The following is a 14730-nucleotide window of genomic DNA, read 5'->3' as shown; positions in this document are numbered from 1 at the left end:
CAAGATGGATAGTCCTTTGCTACTGATTATCCCCTTTAAATGACCAGGAGCTGCTCACAGATCCAAGCTGCTATTCCTCAATACTTATAACTTATGAACAACTCCAGTTAGCAAGTTTACATTGTTTTATCAACCAAGTTACTGAATAACTATAGTAATACGTCTTAGACTGGAATAACACTGAGAATTTAAAGGGTTAACTAAAAAAATACAAATCAGTGCATAGCGTTTGCTGAACTAGTGAACCTCACACATTGTAATAAAAACTGTTACACACAAGAGAGACTAACAAATAAAGCATGTGAAATATTCAGAAAATTTGCATCAAAATTATACACTCCCAACATGACATAAGAAACATGCACAATGTCTTCAACTGCAAAAAATATTCTTTTGATCCTTACAAAACAGTGACATTATCAACCAGTTTAAAAAGTAAATGAAAGGCTGCATTTAGTTAAACTGAATTAAATGAATTAGTTTTACAAAACTGGGCAGCACCGTGGCATGTGTCCATAGTTCCAGGAGCCTGGACTGGTGCCTTGTCCAGTGGCTACTCCTGCCATGCTATTCCTGCCCAATGATTGATCAGGAAGAAGTATATAAGTACATGGATCAATGAATATAACAAAACTGTCTTTTCTATCTGTTTACCTTGATTTTGCCATATTCTAGATCCACATTGTATTGCTCTGCCAATATTTCGGGAAGCCATTAATTACAGATCAGACAAAAAAAGGGAAAAAGGTTTTCTTTTAATTATTACACTTTTTGCAATATACCAGTGACAAAACAGCCACCAATGTTTTGTTACCACCATCATGCTTAAGGGTTCAGTACAGTGTTCTTGGGTTTGAATGTCTAACCTTTAGTCCTGCCAAAAAACTCGTCTGAAAACCATAACCTTTCAGAAGGCTTTCTAAAGCACATACAGTTGCAGTCGAAATTTTTCAGCCACCATTGCAAATTAGGTTAGCAAAATGTACAAACTTTCAGCTGTTTGCAATAAACCAACCAGACAAGAACAGTATCAAATGCTTAACACAATAGAGACACTAAAGACACTTTTACAGACTCCTGCAGTCTCAGAATTATTTAACACACTAAACAGAATGCCACAGACACAGCTGGAAGCATACTTCACAAGTTCAAACACAAGTTGTACGCTGGCTACACTACCTGGATGCAAAGAGGGAGCTAATACAGGCTGCCACCAGATTACTAAGGAGGAAGGTGGTGAAACCACTTAATTACTGCAAAAGATTGCCCAAATTCCAAGAAATCTACCTACTGATTCTAAAGCACAAGAAATGTCAGCTCTAATCTGCTCAAAACCATATAAATAAGCTACATAAGGTTTGGGATTCTGTTCTGTGAAGCAATGAAACAAAACTGGAACTTTTTGTGCCTATTGATTGATGGTATGTCTGGGGAGGAAGAATGAAGCATATGCTGAAAAAAACCCTCTATACAGTGAAGCATGGCAGTGGCTCAGTGGTGCTCTGGGGCTGCTTTGCTTCCAGTGTGACTGATACATGAGAACTGACACATGCCTCCCCTAGCACATGCGCAAGCAGCCACCACCTCTTTTCAAACTGTTGCCAATGCTACTTCACCAGCTCAGATGCCTCAACAGCCATGTCAGCCAGCATCACACTGAAGTGATGTGGGGAGAAAGAGTAAGCCATCGACCCACCTGGACAGAGTAAGGCCAATTATGCACTGTCATGTTCCGATTGATGATGGCAAGCAGCATGAACGGAATTTGAACCAGCAATCCTTGGGTCATGGTGTCAGCGCCTTAGACTGCAGGACCACATAGAGCCCCATGGATACAATGAATTCACCAGCTTTACAGTGCACACATTGCCATTACCCTTGATTTTTGAATATATTTTGTCCCTGAAAGCTTTTGGACAGTGAGAAAACGTTTTGGATTCTGAATGGTCTCCACTTTTTGAATGTTTGTTATTGTCTTTCATTCCAGACAATAAATGCTATTGGTTAAGCATATGCAGGTAAAGGTAAAGACAATTGATTAATTTATGATTAGTGATGAATGTTTTCAAAGGTGATATGTAATTCCAACAAATAAATGATAACATTTTGTTAACAAAATGTTGAATATGTATCTAAATATTCGAAAATCTTCACTGTCAACCATCAATCATAACTACAGGACGGGCACCACTATTTTAGTTTAGAACTGTTTAGAATTCTCTGCTGCAGGCATTTGATGCCTGATAAGCTGTGATATTGTCATCCTAATGTTATTCAGTATATTATTGTCACAGTTATTAAAAGTAACAATGGTTATTTCAGATAGGCCTGTCAAATGCAACACCCTCGTGTAGGAAGGCACTGCCTCCACTCAGCAGTTCTCCTATAGATAAACATTCAGCTAAAGTGTTACCAAATGCATAGGCAATAATGATTAAACAACAGTCAGTTTTGGCTGTATAGTCTGACCTGAAGCTCTCTACCTGTGTTTATGTTTAAATGCAGAGATATTTGTCTTAATGAATTCATTTCAATTGCAGATATTAAATGAACTTTTTATATATACCCTATACTCTTATCTACCTACAAGTGCTCAGAAAGTCATGGATTTCAATTCTTCTTATTCTTTTTTTTATTTAAGGGATTATTGAAGGTACATTCATAAAAAATATGATACTATGTCTAACACTTTCTACACACTGTACGCCAGTAATGCAGTAAAGAAATAAAGAGAAGTGTGCTCAGTAAAGTTATTGTACTCCAGCCACTGTATGGATTTCTTCAGTGCCACCGGCAGCTTACCTAATTTACCTTAATAAAGGACTGATTAGATAAACTGGGTAGTGGATGGTAGCTGCAAATACTTGGCTCACTCAAGAAGAGGATTGGGAATTGTTTACACATACACACACACACAAATAAAACCACAATGTTTTGTTTATTTGTATTTATTCAAAATGTTTATGTCTTTAACGAATGAATGCCACTCAGTAATGGGTTTCCCAAAAGCAACACTAAGATGCTTTTAAAAAGCTGATAAATAGCTTTAAATATCATCTTCTCAGACCATTTTATTTTCTCTTCATTACAAAATAGTTTAATCCCACAGAACATCCGTTGTAAATAATGCCTTTCTTTTAATCCTCTACTGCTATACACATTAAAGATTTTTTTATCTAGTGATCATATTTCTGTTGCTTTAGTAATGCAGAAACAGCAAAACAGTGACAACACCTATTGACGCATTGCAGGAGATAGAATTGAGAAGTTGTGCAGCTGCGTATAAACAGTGAGGTGAATTAATGCCAAATCGTATATCACATTTCTCATCTATGAAAAAGCTTACTGTAATCACTTAAAACCTCACTCCCTGCAATGTTTGTGTGCTCGCTAATGCACTGAGTGTGTGTGTGCGAGTGTGTGTGTGTGTGTTGTATTCCTGTGTGAGTGAATGTAAGCTGACAGTAGTGCAGGCAGTAGTGGATCAGTTGATTTTCTGCTGCAGCAGACAGAAACCCCTCGTTCTTATGAAGAACCTCTACACAAACACATACACACACACACACACACACACACACAGGTATGGTTCAAAAAGTTCAGTAAAAAGTTTAGCCTTGATTTCTTCACTGGATTTGCTAACAATGCTAACATGGGACATAAAAAGTAGGACATATTTTGGTTAAATGCACCATAAAATAGTGGTAAAGGATTGTCAAACTGTCAAACGTTGTGGTAAGAATGTTGTCATTTTTGGCTCAGACTTCTAAGGTAAAAAAGACGCAACATTACGTTGACTGCGGTATGGATTTATTGTGCTTGACCCACCTCTGGTAATAAGCTAGCAGTAGTGCTAAAAACAAGTTAATATTCACATACATACACACTCTGTGAATTTGCACTTGATCTCTCATCAGTGTTTTTAATGAGCACTGAAAATGTTGTGCTCTGTAGCGCTGAGAGCCACTGGTAATTTCCAGCTGAATATTTTGGCTTCATTAACATGTTCTCATGGTGCAAGGGTGGCAATTGGTGTTAGAGGCTCTGTTTTGCTCATTACTTTGCATACACACAGACACACAAACAGTGGTTATTAAAATGATTTTTATTTAAATATATACTAATAGTGTTTACAGTTTATTGTAATTGTTTATTTTTAGAATACAATACACAAATTGAAAGACAAACAAGTAAATTTTAGAAAAACACTTATTAGGAACTGTAAATCAAACCTATTAAACATTGTTTATGTCAAATAAGAGCCTTTACATTTTTAAATTGAAGTATTTAAAGTAATACTGACCAAATACAAAAACACACATCCATATGGCACATATTATTCTTGGAAAGACTAATATGTCTAATCTTGGTAAGCCTAGATTTCTACTGGGAACAGAACAGGTGTAAACAAAGAAAGACAGCATATAATCACACATCTAATGACTTTAAACACTGATTAACATGAAAATGGGTTTGAAAGAATGTGAAGAAAGTGTAATGTTCATGCATATGAATCAGTGAAAAGAGAGGCAGGTGGAGAAAGACAAGAAGAAGCACACTGAGTGATTTTCACCTCTTTTTCATGGCAGATTTACTCCAGTTTGTTCAGGTTGGTTGATTTTTCTTTTTGTAGGCCATTTTCAAAGGGCCCACGAATCCTAGATTGTCTTGAGGTCTGGACTTGACTTAGTTATTATAGAATATTCTCCGTTGGGTGTTGGTGTTTGAGATCATCCTTGGGAAAGGTGAAGTTTCTTTCAAGCAGTCTTAAAGTGTCTCCCCTTATTTTGTATCATCAGTTTTCCTTTTGAGTTAATGAGATGCCCAGGCAGCATCCCCAAATATGATGCTGCCACCCTGACACTTCAAGCTCCATTTCCACGACACTGGCGACCTCCAGATGTGCTTTGATATGTTTATATCTTCAGTAATCTCTTTCTAGCCATCCTCCCATACAGGCCAGTTGTATGCCATGATGTAAGTCATGATAACATTGACTGGTGAACCTTCACTCCAGGTGCAGCCACTGAACCCTTATAAAAGTGATTGTAGTCTTTTTTGTGGCTTCCATCACAAGTCCGCCACTTGCTCTGGTGCTGAATTTTGGTGGACGACCCTGTCTAGGCAGTGTCTGCTTCCCTTTCCTCACAGTTGATCCAGCTGTGTTCACTGGGATATTCAAAAAAACCCTTGGAAAGTATTTTGTAGACATTTCTCACCTTGTGCTTGGACTTTTACTTTATCTCTAATATACCTTCGTTCAAGGAATCATTTTAGCATTCATCAATAATTTACAGGTGCTTTTGAGCAGAGGACGATGGGTTCTACCTTGTGAGTCACGCTTCCTTCCAAGAATTCTTCCTCCAGCTTTGAGGGAGTTTGGTTCGCTCACATGGGGTTACATGTTCATTTATTTTGTTGCTCTTTTTGACTTCTGTAAAGCTGCTTTACTACCCAACACTACCCAACACACACTCACTGCTTTCCTAGTGGACATGCTGAGACTCAATGCGTGGCATGCAAAAGTTTGAAAATACTTGAGCTACTGTGGACTCTGTTTACCACTGCGCTTGCCGCCAAAAATCTGCGCCGGTGTCGTGCATTGAAAATAATAGATTTGAACGTGCAGTGGTGACAGTCCCGTGTTCAGTGTGAAAATAGCTTTAGAGTTTTTTTTAACTAGCATTAAGAGTTATATGACAGCTCTGTATAATGAGCAGACTTAGGAACTTAGTAATAAAAGTGAGGGGTTTAAATAAACCTGCAGAAGGCTGGAGAAATCTGTTCCAGAAATCAGCCTTAAAACAAATTAGTGGGTGAGGAAATCCAACATTGGCACATGATAATTTACCTTTAGGCATGTAAAACACATTAAAACTACCTATATTAACGTAATAAGGCTTATCAGCAGCATCCCGTCGGCGGCCCTGTGAGTCTTCAGGTTGGGTTCTGGCCGGTAAGCTCATGTATCTCGGGCTCATTCATGTGGTCCTGGTCTGTTGTGTGTGGAGCGTGTTTGTTCTGTCCTTCTGTAATCACAGTCCTGCCGCGCTCCGCCAGCCTCCTGTCACATCAATCACTTGCTTGTTTATTTGCAAGCCTCATTATGTTAGCTTGGCATCTGCCCTCCCTCTCCCTCTCTCTCCTCCTTTCCTCCTATACCCTTCATCCTCTACTCCCTCGGCCCACAGCAGGAACATAACACACAGCAGCATCCTGTAAATTCAGAAGGGCCACAGCACTGCACAGTTCAGTGATTTTACCCTGATCCAGCACAAGGGATTTGACCTCTACCTTTATTAATATTAAATTCTTTCTCACTCTTGCTTGTAAGCTCAAACTTTAAACCCATGCCACTTTTTTGTTTGTAAGTAGAAGATGAGATGTTCTGCTACTTCTATCAACAGTCAAATTATCAGTTAATATCAGTGACCTATTGCCAGCCAAACATTCTAATGCCATAAGAGAGCCTCCATCATGTTTGGAAGACGATGCTTCTCAACACAAATCTTCTTTTGCTGCACTATAGTCAAGTTAACGTGCAATCATCTGCTATTCTTCAGTTGTCTTCTATGGTCTTCCATTTAGTGTTCCTTTAAATGTTGTTGAGCTTACAAATTTAACAATGCATAAAACTTGTGGGCACTTCTACAGTTTCTGATGTTTATATGTTAGTTTTCTCCCTGCCTAATGAGGGCCTTCTTTACTTGAATCAACACCTCTTTGGGTGGTATATCGAAATGTCCCATGAGCTTTTACCAAAAGCAAAACACCTTTTACCAAAAGCAAGACCTTTTTTCTCCTCTATGTGTCAGACTAACACACCTGCCCATGAAACTGTGCCAATTGTCCAATTATTTTTGAGCCTGTGAAAATGGAAGAACTATGTAACAAATTGCTATGATCCCTAAACGATTCATGCAATACATCTTGAACTAAATACAATATATCTTGAACTAAAAGTCCTATGTAACATCATTAAGATGGTGCACAACTGTGTCACTATCCAAACACTTATGGACCTGACTATATAAATACAACGGAATATACAATATACAATGTTGCAACCAGAGTTCAGTGAGACTGTAATAGAAATGTCAGTGTCAAATTAAAACATGAAACCAGTCTTATTAACTTCTCAGTCTTTGTCTTAAGATCCTTTCTACATTTATTCTGTGGAATGATTCAGGCCCCTGGTTTTACATGGAATGGCTGTAGGATCTGATGCCGTTGTTGTGCCCTGTTTCTTCAGCAGTGCAGCAGCATGACTCCCTTATTCCCATCCCACTGTTCAAATTAATCACACCAGCCCTGGAAAAGAGAGAAGCCTTTTGAAAGGCCCTTCCCTGGATATGAATAGTTTCTAAAAGAAAAATTCTAACGTGCCTTTTTTCCATCCTAACCCCCATGCACTATACATTTCTGTTCTCTAACACACCTCTGAAGATTTTTATTATTATTTGGTGGATTAAATCAGGTATGCTAAAATACTAAGTGGGGTGTTGGTCCTCATTGCTAGGTCAACAAAGTACATCCGTCTGTTAGCTGGTGCGGTGAGCTACGCCTGGGTGGGTTAATTACCAAATTGGGAAAAATTCAACAAACAAACAAATGACAAAATAAATAAATAATCCAAATGCTCTCCAATACTAAGTACAATGATTATTATTATTTTCCCCCTACTCAATCCAATAAAATTTATATATATATATATATTGACATTATACTCATCAAAGCATATTGTGAATCACAATAACAAAATTTATCTCAATAAATTGTGCAATACAATATCGTCATGTTGCCCACCCCTACTTTACGTTACAGGTTTAGCATCCCAGGAAACTCACAGACCAGTCATATTTGTTATAAATATCACACTTGATGCTACTCAGCCAATCAGATCTGTGCAGTATTCATTCACATGGCGTGGTCTCAAAAGAGCAAAGTTTTTGATCAGGAATGGACAGACCCGTACATGTCTATTCTTGCCCAGTTCTACACCAGCATGTCTGATATGTTCCAAGACTGTGGTGATTATTTTAATTACTTGTAATTAGATTTGACATTCAATTGTTGACTACATTAAATGTTTATATAGGTAACAGCCTTCAATATACAGGATATGGCACTGAATCCTAATATGATTAGACATTATGATGTTTTGGACCTTAGCTTGAGGAACCTAAAATCTTTGTACTTACTATGTACATGTTTTTGTATTACATGTTTTTAGCAGATATGGGCAAAGCGAGACATAAGACTTTCTCCTCTAGCTTCATTGTCTGTCCTGAAACTGGTAGTAGTAGAGGCCTTGATGAAAAACTGCAACAGTAAGGGTGAAAAGCATTTATACAGTTGTTACATTGTTACTGTACAGGCAGCTATTTTGGTCTGAGACCAGAGGGATCATTCATTTAAAAAAAAAAAACAGTCCAAATCATATATTTACCCAAATTGAGAGCATTCTTTATTGAATGTTCCATACAACTATAATTGATTCTAATGTTTAATATTAAATAGTTATATTGATCTATTTGGTTTTTTTTTAACTGATTTTGCAAAAAATAAACAAAAAAGCAACAAACTAGAAAGGACAAGTTGACTCAGCGCTCTACGGTTGGAGAAGAAATGAGGAATGCTGTGTTTTAATGCCTATCCAATATATATGGCTTCCAGTCCGCAACGGGCTGGAGCAATCAAGCACCAATCCATTAGGCCAAGATGTTTTCCGAAGAGAGACGTGTCATTGTGAAGCTGGCTCTCTTTCAAGGTTTAACCTTTTAGGGGCAACTGATTGTTGCGAGAAGGTTAAACACCACATTAACATGCATTAAAATATTAAATTATGGGTCCATTTAGTATATGAGAGAAAAACAACAACATAAAAAAGGCTTTTAAAAATATGAAGTCGATTGATGAAGGGGGGGGGGGGTAGTGGAAGAAAACGGTCATTTCCCAGGGCGCCATAGAGGGGTAAATGGAGACGACTTTGAAACTGGTGCAGAACTGGCTCATGGGAAAACTGAACGGGGCCTAATAATGCTGGGTAATTAACTGATAGAGCGGGCCTAGGCTTTACGGTTATATCAGTCACACCCAGAATTGTGGCAAGAAAGAATTAGTGATCAAGCAAAGGTACAAAGTGAGTGAGTGATTCTCCTCGTGCCATGATGTAAAACTCGTGCACATTGTTAAAAATTAGTTTTAATGGTGTTTCACGTCAAACACAGAAAAGGGGTTCAAAGACAAGACAATGAAGGCAGTGTAGAGACAGAGACTCCAGGGAAACGAGCTGAAAAAGGATAAAGGTTGTTTCTTTAATCCCCCATCCTCAGCAACACAGCAAACTGGCCTGTGTAGAGACACAGAAGAAACCTTTCTGCTCAGCGTAATTTTCAATGTACATAGAATCAAGGAACATTTTTCTGAGCTTGCCACAGTATTAGCTGATACATGACGCTGAGCTGTAAAAACAGTGCATGGTGGAGAGAATACACAGAAAAAGTATGCCTCGGAGAGACAGGATTTATTGATCCGGACAGGCAGCAGTATATGAGGCGGTTGACAGTTTTGTGCTATTGACGGGAAGTCAGCAATGTACGTCTGGCATTAACCCTCTTACTAATACACAGCCACCAGCCTTCTGGAGAAAATAGGCCTATGTGCTTAAAGAGCAGAAGAATTTAATTATTATTATTTTTTTAAATAATAAAGAAATTAGATACTAATACTAACAGTCTCGTCAAATGTGTATAACAAAATAATCAAGTCGAGTGATAAAGTTATTTTTCTTCTTTAGAATAAGAACTGAAATGTGAGATTTAGTGCATGTTTTCAGCACAGGTTGCTGCTTCCATCTTGTCCATTTAAGTAATTGAAGGATGGGAAAAGCTATCCCATCTACACTGTACACTCTGTCCCTTCATACACACACACACACACACACACACACACACACACACACACACACACACACCTTTGCTCTCCTTAGTGTGGATCCACTCTGACTGACAGCTTTCCCTTTTTAATGATCCTCTGCTCAACAAGTTCAATTTACCTTATTGCACCCTGAGCAGCCAGTGTGGCCCATAGTGAATGTGTGTGAGTGAGGAGAGGAGGAGGGGGGTTGGGGGTGGGTTTGTGTACGTGTGTGTGGGGTTGGGGGGGGGTGATGCACTCATCAACGCCCCCCCAACCCCCCCCCCCCCCCACACACACACACACACACACACACACACACAAACTCTGACAAACATATATACACACACAAGCATACACACAAACACTCATTGACGCACTCACAAGCGCAAGCACATCTCCACTGCCCTATTTGGCACACCGAGTTAAAGGAGGAGAGAGAGAGGGAGACAGAGTGAGAGAGAGAGATGTCACTCCGAATCTTCATCACAGAGCAGGTGAGGAGAGATAAATGTCAGAGAACACTTCAGCAAAAAAAGCAACAAACCACTGGGCTCTAGCAGGTCAGAGCCACTCAACCCTCACCCCCCCTCCCCCCCACACACACCCCTCCCAAACACACACAATCAACAAAGGAATTTGTTCTCTTCATATTATATTAATATTTAATAATCATTTTAAAGAGCACAAACTTTTAAGTCAACCATCTAAAGTAGTGTATGTGAGTGGTATATGGTAGATTAGTAGTTGTAAGTGAGCCCTGTGAGCAAAAACAGCAGATGTGGAACGTGCTAGGGATTTGAAAGTTGGACACCCTGACCACAATTCCAGAGCAGCTGACCACAATTCCAGAGCATAATGAATCACATCCTGAGTGGCAAGGATGTGACAGTGAGGCTAACCGATGTCTACGCAACAGGAGAAGACTATTAAACAGTATCAATCACTTTTCCACTGTCTGACATCTAATTGAAAACCGGCAGTTCAGGGGAACTGTGGAAGCTCAGGCAAGTTCTAGAACACCAGAAAAAGTCTCAGACAGCGCTGCTTGCACAAACATGATGCATGGAACAGTCACCCTCAACCGAAGACCTCCTCACAAATGTCTTAAGTCTGCAAAATAACTCACACATACATGTATTGTTAAAGAGATGTTGTTGGTCCTGTAGGCCCTGTTCTTCTATGGTCCTTAAAATGTATAAAAACAAACACAAATGCATGCACACACACACTACGATGACAGAATCAGGTGTCTAAAGCCAAGTGGCTGGTGGTGGCATTTTCAGTGGCTAATTAGCATTAATAAAGAGGCTGTTCCTTGTCGGTGTGTGTTTTATTCCGCTCATAAAGTCCCAGGGCGGTCGGTGGCGCAGGAGCTGCGGGAGAATCCGCCTGTCACACACGACAAGACGAAACACACCACGGTGTCAGAGGCGCACTGCTCGCGAGTGACAGATTGAGAAAAGCTGTCCCTCTGTCGACAGGCACGCTTCATTTTCAAATTAATAAATCTGAATAAAATATTTTAGCCTTCATTATGAGAGCTTCCCGCTTGACAGCTCTGCAGGCTTGAAGTGTGTGTGTCTGGGGGGGGGTGTAGAAAAGAAAGGAATAGAAAGAGAATGGTGGGGAGAAAGAGGCACTGCTGGGGAGAACAGCTTGCTCCAAATCCACCTGGGCTTCAGCTTCACATTGTGATGTGGAGGTAGCATGTGGTAGTTGTGCATATGTGTCTATATGTGTGTGTGTGTGTGTGTGTGAGTGTGTGTGTGTGTTAATGTCTGTGTGCTATGCATTAGCAGATGATAATACTTGTCATGCGTAGCCTACACATTGTGTGATATAGAGGGACATTACATCAAGATATGTGTGTATGTTATCTTACCAATATTTACTTTTCTCCTCAAGGAACTCTAGTATTCACCATATAGTCAGGAATCAAACTCGTGTTCTTCAAACTTGACTGTAAAAACTTAACACAACAAGACAGTGGTACTGTGATACAACATATTTCTGTGGAAATTATGTACACACATAAATCGTTTTTTTTTTATTCAGTGATTCAGTTTGTCAATGTGTAATACTGTGTGTTATATCATCCCAAAGGTAGAATCTGGACTGGATGGAATCTGCTCCTCATCTGTCAATCTCTCTGTCGTTGTCAGTGCTGAAGCTGCAGTGTCCCAGGGGCACCTGGCTAACACAACTCACACACCTGCATGGGCATATGGGGATGCCGAGACATAGCAGATTTCAAACACACACAACATACACACTGCAGAGCACAACAAGCAAGTCCCACTCACTCTGCACAATTAAAAATAAAGATACTGCAAAAGGTTCTTAGAGTGATTGATCACTTTTTTAAGTGGGCCTTTAAAAAAAAGTGGGCTTAAAAAAACAATGGGCCTTGTTCACTAACCATTATTATAAACTATATAAAAAAATACATTTCCACAGTTTTCACAGAAACATCATGCAAGATTTTAATTATTTTTGTTTTGTATGGGAACGAGTACAGGTTATGTAAGCTTAATAAACGATCAGCAGGCATGGGCTCCTCTAAGCAGCTGCCTAGCACTCTGAACATTAAAATAACTTATTGTCACAAAGCAGGAGAAAGCTATAAGAAGAGAGCAAAGCATTTTTATGTAGCTGTTTCCTCAGTATGGGTTTACCAAGAGGTCAAACACATGCTGGAGTAAAGCAGCTAAGAGAAAATACAGACAAGCTAAAAAGCCTTGTCTGTATAAACCCAACTTCAGTTTGAAAAGACCTGAAAGACCCCCTTAATGTACACCACCTCACCAATGACCTGTATGAGCTCAATTGCAGGTTTTAAAGTGAAAAGGAAAATCTTCAGTCTTACACTCTCAACCTCTGCCTTCTGCTCCCACCCTACCTCCTGCTCAGCTGACCATCAAGAAGTGAAGCATTACAAGAAAACAAAAGAAAAGATCAAGGACCTGATTTGTTTGTTTACCTAGCACTGATTTCCTTTGACCTCTGTTGTCCTGAAAGTCTTTGGATGCCTGGTCCTAGCCCACTTAAAGGCTGTTATAGACCCTCTGCTGGACCCCCTGCAGTTTGTGTACAGAGCAAACAGGTCTGTCAGTGATATGGCACTTTGCGCAGGACCAAGACATCATTAAGCTCAGGCAACTATGCTGAAGTACATGACACGAGTCATGTTGACTCGGCAAGAGCTTCTGCAAGTTATACTGTGCACACTTTCAGTGCCAGATCCCTTCTAGCGGTGGATCATGAATTTCAGGAACAAGAGAAGGCAGTAGATACACCTAGGAAAACACATCAGACACATGAACTATGTGCTCTCAACCCTCCTCTTCAGTTTCTGCACCAGTTATTGCATTTACAAGAAAGTAATTCTGAGCATCTTGAAGTTTGTGGATAATACCACCATAGTTGGCCTCATTATCAATGATGATGAGCCTATTTTCATGTAACATCCTTACAAAATAAAATCAAATTCTAAGGTTCTGCTAGTGTGGATTTCCTCTTTTTCAGTGATGCACACAAAAATCATTTAAGTGTTAAAAGCCCCCCTCTTGTAGAGAATGTTCAGTCTACTATACGGGGTGCTATAATTACCTGTGGATAGCCTAAATACCATTTAACATGTACAATTATTAACTGAGCAAGGACATTTTAATAGATTTTTATTGTTACTTTTGGTTGTCCATTTAGCCTACAAAATTATCATGGTCATAAGCAACTGAACTGGGTTGACTTTAACTCCAATAAATGCTTTGAGTAAACTATTCTTTACTTTAAAGTTTTTATTGCTCATTATCTGAGCAAGGACATTTAAAAACATTTTTATTGTGAGTACTTGTTACAGCCTATTTTTTATTACAGCACAGAGAGCTCCTCATACTACAGAAATTCCTAAAAGTTGTGAAGCTAATTAATTATTGTGTCACTTGCCAAATCAGATACCAATTCAGGATAACATAGGTCCATTTTTTTTCAACACAAAACAGAACCAGAACTTATGTTTGTCTTAAAATGCCAGAGAAATGGAGCCAAACTGAAATAATTTCTTGACCTTACTTTTTAGCTGATTCTGTTCCTTCCCTGATAAGCCATTTCTGTCACTCATCCAAAGCTCTTCATTTTGAAGATGCTTTGAAAACAAAGCTGGAAATGTCTTCCCAATCAGATATTCAACTTCTCAATACAGTATCTGAAGGTTTTTTTTTTCAAAGTGTACAGTAGGTGTCAAGAAGGTGTGTTTACAAACACAATAAAAAGTCTATTTATCCTAAAATAAATGATCATATGGTCACAAGCAATTGAACTGGGTGTATTCAACTCAAATAAATGCTGTGAATGAATGAATGAATAAAAGTGAAAATTCTCTTTTAACAGTGTAGCAAATGTATTTATTTCTAAGGTTTCTTGTAACATAGGCAGAAAGAAAGGACAGGCGATTTGGCATGTACAAACCAAAATGGTCAGGAAGAAATGATGGAGAATTGTGAAATATTTAGCCACCGGCTGGATGATGCAGCTGGGGGAAGGGTGTCCACGTCCAGTCAGAAGTAAGATCTATGCTGCCAGGCAAAATAGATTAAAATTCAAAAGCAAAACTAATATGCCCTTTGAAGAGAGAAAGCATGTGTGTGTGTGTGTGTGTGTGTGTGTGTGTGTGTGTGTGTGTGTGTGCGTGCATATGTGTGAGTGTCTGTGTGCATAAGAATAAGAATGTAGCCTACTCCTCCAGGCTGTTACTCATTTCAATATGTAAATGCATCACTAGCAACAGTAAATTTAGGCTGGATAATGTATTCA

Source organism: Salminus brasiliensis, chromosome 7, assembly GCF_030463535.1.
Source record: "Salminus brasiliensis chromosome 7, fSalBra1.hap2, whole genome shotgun sequence".
Lineage (NCBI taxonomy): Eukaryota > Metazoa > Chordata > Actinopteri > Characiformes > Bryconidae > Salminus > Salminus brasiliensis.
Note: the sequence above shows the minus strand (reverse complement) of the source record.